Here is a 10,913-nt window from a genome sequence, read left to right on the forward strand (position 1 = left end):
GGATACATTCAGATTTAAAAAGGAATGGAACATTCGGGGCAGCTATCACACCTAGAACTCTTTCCAACAAAAAGAAAAGTACCAATATGTAAGAATATTGGTATAGGAATGTTTATTACAGCACTGTTTGTAAGAGCAGAAAAACTAGAAACAACCTGAATGACCTTCAATAGAAAAAAAAGTTAAATAAAATACATTCATACTATGGGACAATATTATGCAGCCATTTAAAAGAAATGAATGATCAAAATGTATTATCATGGAAGGGTATCCATAATGTATTATTAAGTTTAAAAAAGGCAGGTTACAAAGCAATGCGTATAGTCTTATCTTGTATTTGTGAAAATTAAGCAGTCATATATTTGCACATATTTATTTTATAATCAAGATGTGAAAGAATGTGTACCACGGGGGAAACGGAGGTGGAGGCTAGAAGAAGAGATTTTTAAAATATAGCTCTGATTGTTTAACACTCATTTTTCCTCATCCCAGGACCCTGTGTATTTTCTTCACAGCATGCCATCATCACAGTCCATAACGAATTTCTTATGTCTATTTCTAACATGGGCTTTGTCTATCTCTTTCCAATAGAATATGAATTTTGTGAGAACAGAGACCCATATTCATCTTGGTAACCACTAACTCCTCATCTTACAGGGCCTGGCGCTTAAAAATACTTATCGATTCCATATATATGTGTTAGCATACGATATTTGTTTTTCTCTTTCTGATACTCCAATAAAGATTTTAAAAATAAATAAAATAAAGTTAATAAGCTAAAAAAATACTTATTGAATTGGTTTATTAATTAATAATTCAATGGTTTCTGTAATTAAAAAAAGAAATTAAAAGGTCAAACTCCTATAATGGCTATTTACAGTTTCTGGAATAAAAGCTTGGAGCACATTCATTCGTCATCAGCTTCCTGGCTTTCTCTGCAGCTTCACCTCCCCGCTCCCCTCACCATGGCCCCCCATTCTGCCCCAGGAGTTCTTCTCTTCAAGGCTAAGATTCCTTGAGGGCAGGGACCATGGCTTACTAGATTTTGGATCCCTATGCCTTATACAGTGCCCAATATGTTATAGTTCCTCAGGGAATGTTTGTTAAATGATCACTTCAATTGCAGACGGGGGAGGAGGGGAATGAATGAAATGGCTTAGACCTGAAGGAGGGGATCCCCTCTCAATGGGAGCTGCCTTGCCTTACAAGCTCTGGGACCTTGGGAAAATCACTTATAAAATGGATATAACTACAACATTAACCCCTTTACAGGGTTATTAGTACCCAGTGAGATAGCAGGCGTGAATGTATAGTGTAAACCTTAAAGAACTGTACATATATTGCTATTTTTATTATATAGATATAGATAGATAGGCTTAATGTCATATTTATTTCTCTAAATCAAATTTAATCTGTACCAGATGCCACTGAATAGCAAGAAATTCAATTTCATTATTGTTGGTGTTTCCTTCCACTGCCCCCAGCATCATTCAGAAGTGCCAAGCGCCTTTCCCTGGTCATCATATTTAAAGAGGGCCCTCTCATCGTCAGCTCCTACAGCTCACTGTGAATATGCTTATGGTCCAAGCCCAGGAGGTCCTCATGTAGACAGGAGGCCCTGTGCTTCCATGCCAATCTGGGACATGCAGTTTTGCCCCGGCTGGGAGCTCTGGCATCTGGAGGCCAATCTGACCAGGTGGTCCATGAAGCTTTCCCTTCTAGGGTCCTGGCAGCACCGTGAGGAGCCAGGATGCTGTTCGTAGCTCAAGAACCCATAGGCTGGCACCCATCGGCAGCTTTGGAAATAGTTCTTCCTTTCCCAAGTTGACCACCATCTCCACCCTGCCAGCATGCTTCTCTCCCTCTCTGAACAAACATAGCACAATCTCCTCACAGACAAGTCTCCAAGCAACTTCTAAGATCCCTGAGACAAGGGAACGCAAAGATCTGGTTACCTTCCTAAAGCCAAAAGGACAGAGCAAACATTAACAGCCCTTGAAATTAGTCTGACACCTTATCATTATTAAAACAATAATCAGGATAGAGGAATAATAGGAAACCTATTATAATGCAGTTGACTACAATTCCTGTGAAAGCTTTCTCTTAAATGACTCCCAAAACTATAGCTTAAGAATTTGAAAAGGACCTGTGAGAGGGCTCACCTAGTTCAAAATGTAAAGTAACTCTTTCCAACATTCTTGCTACAGTTATCATGGTAGAAAAAATACCCTCATGCAATTCTGACTAGATGATTCTCTTCTTAAAATAGGATTTAAAATCACTGAAGAAATCTGTTGTCTTGGGTGCTCCCTGTTCAAAAGAAGGAATTTTGCTCCAAAAGAATGCACTTTTCTTTACCCCTCACTTATACTTAAGCTTGCTGTGCCAGCTTTTCTGTAGGCGATTCTGTGATACGTCTCTGCTCTCAGTGAATTGTGGTACATTCATCAGCACCCCAAGAATTGTCGGTCAAGATGTGCTATCTTTGATAGTAGAGGACCCTGCTTAAAGAATGAGTTCTCCGGTGGCTCCCCTGCCTTGGGATCTCATGCAAAGCTGTGTCACCTGCTTTAGTGCATAGAATTCCTTTCACGATGTTGTATCACCACTTTTCTGATATCCAAGGTTATCGCTGTTTGCTATAGGTTCACGGTGCTTTTTTCCATGTCACATCGTCCCATAGATACAAATAGGAAGTTGTGATACACAATTGAATTTGGATGTCCTGGAACCGGACCTTAACTGATTCAAAGTAAAATCTGTGAACAGCTCCCTAGCCCATTGTCCAGTGTGTATACTGTTGCCACAATGTCTCAGCCATGTGACCTTGGCCAAGACACAATCCAGTCATACTTCAGATGCCTTATCTACAAAACAGGAGAGTAACTCCACACAGCTTAAAGCTAAGTAGCTAGACCAAAAGCCTGCAGAATCAACTACATTATACTGTATACGATAATAATTTCACAGATGTAATCTCATAAGATGCCTTCCAGTTCTAAAATCTAATATATCATTTACTGGTGAGTTGTGTTTTGCTTTGAGTCTCAGTTTGCTCTTGCATAAAATGAAAATAATAATCCCTGCTTGAATCACAAGATTATTGTAAAGAGGATTATATAAAATAAACTATGCAAATATATTTTGAAAAGTACAGTGTTTTTTTTAATTGAAGTATAGTTGACTTACAATATTATATTAGTTTCAGGTGCTGCAACATAGTGATTCAATATTTTTATAGATTATACTCGATATAAATTATAAAACATTGACTATATTCCCGATGTGGTACATTACATCCTTGTAATTTATTTATTTTATACCTAGTTGTTTGTACTTCTTAATCCCCTTCAACTATTTTGCCCTTCCTCCCACCCCTCCACCCCCTGCTGGTAACCACTAGCTTGTTATCTGTATCTGTGAGTCTCTTTCCGTTTTGTTATAATTGTTCATTTATTTTATTTTTTAAATTCCACAGACAAGTGAAAAAATACAGTATTTGTCTTTCTCTCTCTGACTTATTTCACTGAGCAGTTCCATCTATAGTGTCACAAATGGCAAAATTTCATTATTTTTTACGGCGGAGGAATATTCCATTGTGTGTGCATTTGTATGTGTGTTTGTATATATATGTATATATACCATATCTTCTTTTTATTAATTTTTATTGGAGTATAGTTGATTTACAATGTTATGTTAGTTTCTGCTGTACAGCAAAGTGAATCTGTTATACATATACTTATATCCATTCTTTTTTAGATTCTTTTCCCATATAGGTCATTACAGAGTACTGAGTAAAGTTCCCTGTTGCTATACAGTAGGTTCATATTAGTTATCTATTTTATATATAGAGGTATGTATATATCTTCTTTATTCACTCACCTGTTGATGGACACTTAGGTTGCTTCTTTATCCTGGCTATTGTACATAATGCTGCTATGAATATTAGAATGCATATATCTTTTCAAATTAGTGGGGTTTTTTTTTCTTCAGATAAATACCCAGGATAGGAATTGCTGAATCATCTGGTAGTTCTATAGTTCTTTTTTTAATTTTTTTTTTTTTTTTTGGCCATGCCACGCAGCATGCGGGCTCTTAGTTCCCTGACCAGGGATTGAACCTGTGCCCCCTGAATTGGATGCACAGAGTCTTAACCACTGGACCACCAGGGAAGTACCCTCCATACAGTTTTCCATAGTGACTGTACCAATTTACATTTCCACCAACAGTGCATGAGGGGTCCTTTTTCTCCACATCCTTGCCAACACACTTTATTTCTTGTCTTTTTGATGATAGCCATTCTGACAGGTATGAGGTATGTCATTGTGGTTTTGATTTGCATTTCCCTGATGACTAGTGATGTTGAATATCTTTTCATGTGCCTGTCATCCATCTGTGTGTCTTCTTTGGAAAAATACCTATTCAGGTCCTCTGCTAGTTTTATAATCCGATCGATTGTTTTGGGGTTTTAAAATATTAAATTGTATGAGTTCTTTATATATTTTGGATGTTAACTCTTTATAAGACATATAGTTTGCAAATATCTTCTCCCATTCAGTAGGTTGCCTTTTCAGTTTGTTGAAGGTTTCTTTCACTATGCAAAAGCTTTTATATTTGAGTAGGTCCCATTTGTTTATTTTTGCTAGTTTCCCTTTCTTAAGGAGACAGATCCAAAAAACAATTATTGCTAAAACCAGTGTCAAAAAGTGTACTGCCTATGTTTTCTTCTAGGAGTTTTATGGTTTGGGGTCTTACATTTAGGTCTTTAATCCATTTTGAGTTTATTTTTGTATATGGTGTGAGAAATATTCTAGTTTCATTCTATTACATACAGCTGTCCAATTTTCCCAACACCACTTATTGAAGAAACTGTTTTTACCCCATTGTATATCCTTGCCTTTTTGTCATAGATTAATTTACCATATTAGTGTGGGTTCATTTCTGCAATCTCTCTTCTGTTCCATTATCTATGTGTCTGTTTTTGTACCAGTACCACATCATTTTGATTACTGTAGCTTTGTATTGTAGCCTAGTCTGAAGACAGAGAGCTTGGTAACTCCAGCTTTGTTCATTTTTCTCAAGACTGCTTTGGCTATTCAGGGCCTTTTGTGGTTCCATACAAATTTTAAGATTTTTTGCTCTAATTCTGTGAAAAATGTCATGGGATTACATTTACTCTGTAGATTCCCTTGGGTGGTATGGACATTTTAACAATATTAATTCTTCCAATTCTTGAGCATGGGATACCTTTCCATCAATTTGCATCACCTTCAATTTCCTTTTTTGTTCTTAACTTTTTACAATTTTTATTTTATATTAGACTATAGTTGATTTACAATGTTGTGTTAGTTTCAGGTGTACAGCAAACAATTCAGTTATACGTATACATATACCTATTCTTTTTCAAATTCTTTTCCCATTTAGGTTATTACAGAATATTGAGCAGATTTCCCTGTGCTATAGTAGGTCCTTCTTGGTTATCTATACATCTTCAGTTTCCTTCATCAACGTGTTATAGTTTTCAAAGTACAGGTCTTTCACTTCCTTGGCTAATATTATTTCTAGGGATTTTAATTCTTTTTGATTCTATTGTAAATGGGATTGTTTTCTTGATTTCTCTTTCATCATTAGTGTATAAATATGCTACAGGTTTCTGTATGTTAATCTTGTATCCTCCAAACTTACTGAATTCATTTATTAGCTTTAATAGTTTTTTGGTGGAGTCTTTAGGGTGTTCTATATATAGTATCATGCCATCTACAGATAGTGAGTTTTACTTCTTCCCTTCCAATTTAAATGCCTTTAATTTATTTTTCCTGTCTGATTGTAGTGGTTAGGACTCCAAAACTATGTTAAATAGAACTGGTGAAAGTTGACATCCTTGTCTTGTTCTTGATCTTAGAGGAAAAGCTTTCAGCTTTTCACCATTGAATATGATGTTAGCCGTGGATTTGTCATAAATGGCCTTTTTAATGTTAAGATATGTTCCCTCTATACTCACGTTGTTGAGAGTTTTTATCATGAATGGATGTTGAATTTTGTCAAATATTTTTTCTGCATCTATTGAGAGGATCATGTGATTTTTTAATTCTTTGTATTGTTAATGTGGTGTATCATGTTGACTGATTTGTGGATATTGAACCATCCTTTCATCCCTAGAATAGATCCCACTTGAACATGATGTATGATCCTTTTTATGTATTGATGAATTCAGCTTGCTAATATTTTATTGAGGATTTTTTCAATTATGATCATCAGGAATATTGGCCTGTAATTTTCCTTTTTTGTAGTGTCTTTGTCTGGTTTGGGTATCAGGGTGATGCTGACCACATAGAATGAATTTGGAAGTGTTCCCTCCTCTTCAATTTTTTGGAATAGTTTGAGAAGGACAGGTATTAATTATTTTTTAAATGTTTGGTAGAATTCCCCTGTGAAACTGTCTAGTCCGGAATTTCTTTTGGGGGATTTTTTTTTTTTGATTACTGATTCAATTTCATTACTAGTAATCAGTCTGTTCAGATTATCTATTTCTTCCTGATTTAGTTTTGGACAATTGTATATTTCTACGAATTTATCCATTTTTTTCTAGGTTGCCCATGGCCCTAATTATTTTCATATAACTGGACTTCAAACCATTTGTATTATTTACATAATTATTTCTTGGTCAAAAGACATGAACTATCAAACAAAGTAGTTAAGTAACTTTAGATATCTCCATTAGCCCCATACAATTTTATTTAAAGCTAGAGAGGGAAGAAATTGTACTTAATTATTCCATTCTTTCCCTGGACTATAGGATGGTCTAACTCTAAGGTTTTCATCTATGGTAAGGAAATATTTATAATCTATATCTTCTTACATCAATGTATACACTCTATCATAATTACTTCCTTTAGTCTGAAATTTGGGTGCAAAATTAGGTGACATTCAAATCTGGACTATATTAAATACCTTTCGGTTTGATTGAGTCGGATTTGTAAACAAATGACTTTCCTAAAAACATGAAGTCATATAAAATCTTTTACTGTTAATGCCTTGTTCTCTCCTGACATCATAAATAAACCTCATTTCCCCTCGAGGATTAGTGAGAAAAGCACATTTTGAAAAATCTCTCTTTCTGCAAAGATATTAGGTAATTGCTACCCGCTGTCTTGTACTTTCTTCCCTTTAGTTCCTAATGAAGAAAGTAAACAATGTTTCAAGTCGAGCGTGTCTTGGAGCTCAGCATTTTAAGCGGACTTCTACTATCTTGGCATTTCTACAAGGTCTGTTACATGATTTACAGTGAAACTGGCTGTGGCGAGCAGCCTAATCTCTACCAATGCCATGTAAAATCAGTCTTGCAACATTTTAGCATTGTCTGCTATTGCTTCTGATCTACTCTCAAGTTTCCTTTCTAGCTTCCTATCATTTTTATTTGGCTACCCCAAGAGCCTCCTTACATTAGCCTAAGCATTCTAAATTCTTTCTTTTATTTACTTTTCTTTGCTTTGCTCTTTTAATGCACACTTATTGGGTCTGCTGTACGCAGTTCACTGAACCCATTTCTGTGGGAAGTTCTAGAAGGACCAGGACATAGTGGGTCCCAAGTGTCTTGCAGTGGCATAGAGCAAGCCCAATACTCCTACAAGGTTGAAAGTGACAAGAGATACAGACAAACTGTGAAATAATATTTTCATCATGGAAGACTTTTTGGAATAGGCATCCTTTAGACTGAACAGTAAAAGATCAATATAATTTGGACCTGTGGGGATGGAAGAGGGAACACCAGACAATAGAAGGGGTGTGGGCAAAGGCCCTGAAAACTCCCCAACATGCATGCAGGCTGGAGTAGTTCAGACTGGCTAAATCATTAGGCACCTGGAGGGAAGTAAATTAAGGTTAGAAAGGTAGTTACCAGATCATGGGTATATGTGGTTAGTATTGTGATCATTCTATGTTACTAATCAACTTAGAAATCTATTCTCTCCCCTATTAAATTCTAGATTAAGTCTCTATGCTAGGTGGAGGGAAGAAAGGAGAGGGGAAGAGAGTAAAAAGAACAAGGAAGTCATGGTCCCTGCCTTCAAGGAATTTAATGGAGGAGAGAGACGCGCAGAGATCCTTATAGCACAACGGGTCCTATTATCTACCGTGGGTCTTTGAACAAGTGTGAGAACACAATGTCTCCAAATGCTAAAACCCACCCAATTTTCATCTGTCCCCAATAGAGGAATACCACATGACATTTCTTCTCTGTATTTTGTTAGCAAGATCCTTTTCTCTTTTTCTTTCTCTCTCATGCCTATATGTGCCAGACAGAAAACAAAACTATGTAAAGCAAATTATTAGATTTGAAATTAAATTGAAAATAGTTGAAATTAAGTTGAAGTTAATGGGGGCTAATTTAATTTAATAGATTAAACTGAAAATAGTAGAGTCTCTGGTGAACTGAAGATCCTGTCTAAAGGCTTTTTTATTCTTTTGAGACAATTATATATTCATTTACAGTTGTAAGAAATGATACAAAGATCCCATGTACCCTTTACCCAGATTCCCACAAAGGTAACCTCTTGAAAAACAAGGTTTTTCACATCACAACCAGGATAGTTTCATTGGTATAGTCAGAATACACTACATTTCCATCTCCACAAGGATCCCTCATGTTACCCTTTTATAGTCACACACACCTCCTGCTCCCAGTCTCTCCTGAATGCCTGGCAATTCTTTATTTTTTTTATTTTTTGCAGTACGTGGGCCTCTCACTGTTGTGGCCTCTCCCGTTGTGGAGCACAGGCTCCGGACGCGCAGGCTCAGCGGCCATGGCTCACGAGCCCAGCCGCTCCACGGCATGTGGGATCTTCCCAGACCGGGGCACGAACCCGCGTCCCCTGCATTGGCAGGCAGACTCTCAACCACTGCATCACCAGGGAAGCCCCCCTGGCAATTCTTAATTTGTTCTCCATTTCTATAATGCTGTCATGTCACAAATGTTACAGAAATAGAATCAGAGCATATGAGCTTTTAGGATTTTTTTTTTTAAACCTCTGGATTATTCTCTGGAGATTTATCCAGGTTACTGCGTTTACCAATATTTTTGTTTCTTTTTATTGCTGAGTAGTATTACATGATATGGATGTACCACAGTTTGTTTAACCATTCATCCATTTAAAGTTTGAATAAAGCTTATATAAACATTCATGTACAGGTTTTTGTATGATCAAAATGTTTTATTTCTCTGGAATAAATGCCCAGGAGTGCAATTGCCAGGTTATATGTTAGTTGTATGGCTATATTTTTAAGAAACTGCCAAACTATTTTTAAGAATGGCTGCACCATTTTACATTCCCACCAGCAATGTATGAGTGATCCAGTTTCTCTGTAATCCTGTCAGCATTTGATGTCACTATTTTTGATTTTAGCCACTTTGACAAGTAAGTAGAGATATCTCATTGTAATTTTAATTTACATTTCCCTAATGGCTAATGATGTTGAACATCTTTCAGTGTGCTTCTTTGATATCTGTATATCCTCTTTGGTAAATGTCTCTTTGTGTCTTTTGCTCATTTTCCAGCTGGATCTTTTGGGGTTTTGTTTTGTTACTGTTGAGTTTTGAGATTTTTTTTTTTTTTGCAACTTTATGTTGTACTTTCTATTCGCCATGCTTTTTTTTTAAAATAACATCTTTATTGGAGTATAATTGCTTTACAATGGTGTGTTAGTTTCTGCTCTATAACAAAGTGAATCAGCTATATGCATACATATATCTCCATATCCCCTCCCTCTTGGATCTCCCTCCCACCCTCCCTATCCCGCCCCTTTAGGTGGTCACATAGCACCGAGCTGATCTCCCTGTGTGATGCAGCTGCTTCCCACTAGCTATCTATTTTACATTTGGTAGTGTATATATGTCAATGCTACTCTCTCACTTCATCCCAGCTTACCTTTCTCCCTCCCCATGCCCTCAAGTTCATTCTCTACATCTGCGTCTGTATTCCTGTCCTGTCCCTAGGTTTGTTAGAACCTTTTTTTTTTTTTCTAGATTCCATATATATGTGTTAGCACAGGGTATTTTGTTTTTCTCTTTCTGACTTACTTCACTCTGTATGACAGACTCTAGGTCCATCCACCTCACTACAAGTATTGAGTTTTGAGACTTTTAAAAATATATTCTAGATACTAGTTCTTTGTCAGAAATGTAGTTTGAAGATACTTTTCAGCCAATTTTTAGCTTATCTTTCATCCTCCTAACAGTCTTTCACAGAGCATAAGTTTTTAGTTTTGATGAAGTCCAATTTATCCAATTTGCCTTTTAAGGATCATGCTTTTGATGTCAAGTCTAAGAACTTTTTGCCTAGCTTTAGTTTCCAGAGATTTCTTCTACATTGTTTCTAAGCTTATTGGATGCTTATAGTTTACAGTTAAGTCTTTTTGAGTTAATTCTTATATAAACTGTGAGTCTTAGGGTGAGGTTTATTTCTGCGTGTCTGGATATCTACTTACTCTGGCACCATTTGTTTTTGCATCTTTGTCAAAAACTTGCTGGGGAATATCTATGTGGGTCTATTTCCAGGTTCTATATTTTATTCCATTTATTGACGTGTCTATCCCATGACTAATAGCACACAGTCATGATTACTGTAACTATACAATAAGTCTTGAAATTGGGTAGACTGATTCCTCCTACTGTGGTCTTCTTTTCAAGGAATTTAAGATATTCTAGTCACTTTGCCTTCCCATAAAATTTTAAAATAATGTTTTCTACATCTTCAAAAAATAATGCTGTCTTTGGTTAAGTTTATTCCTAAGTATTTTATTCTTTTTGATGTTATTGTAAATGGAATTGTTCTCCTAATTTCTTTTTCAGATTGTTCATTGTTAATGTACAGAAATGCAAGTGATGCGTATATGTTGATTTCATATTCTGCAAACAA

This window comes from Monodon monoceros, unplaced genomic scaffold (assembly GCF_005190385.1).
Source record: "Monodon monoceros isolate NGI ecotype Baffin Bay Population unplaced genomic scaffold, NGI_Narwhal_1 Super_Scaffold_14, whole genome shotgun sequence".
Taxonomy (NCBI): Eukaryota; Metazoa; Chordata; class Mammalia; order Artiodactyla; family Monodontidae; genus Monodon; species Monodon monoceros.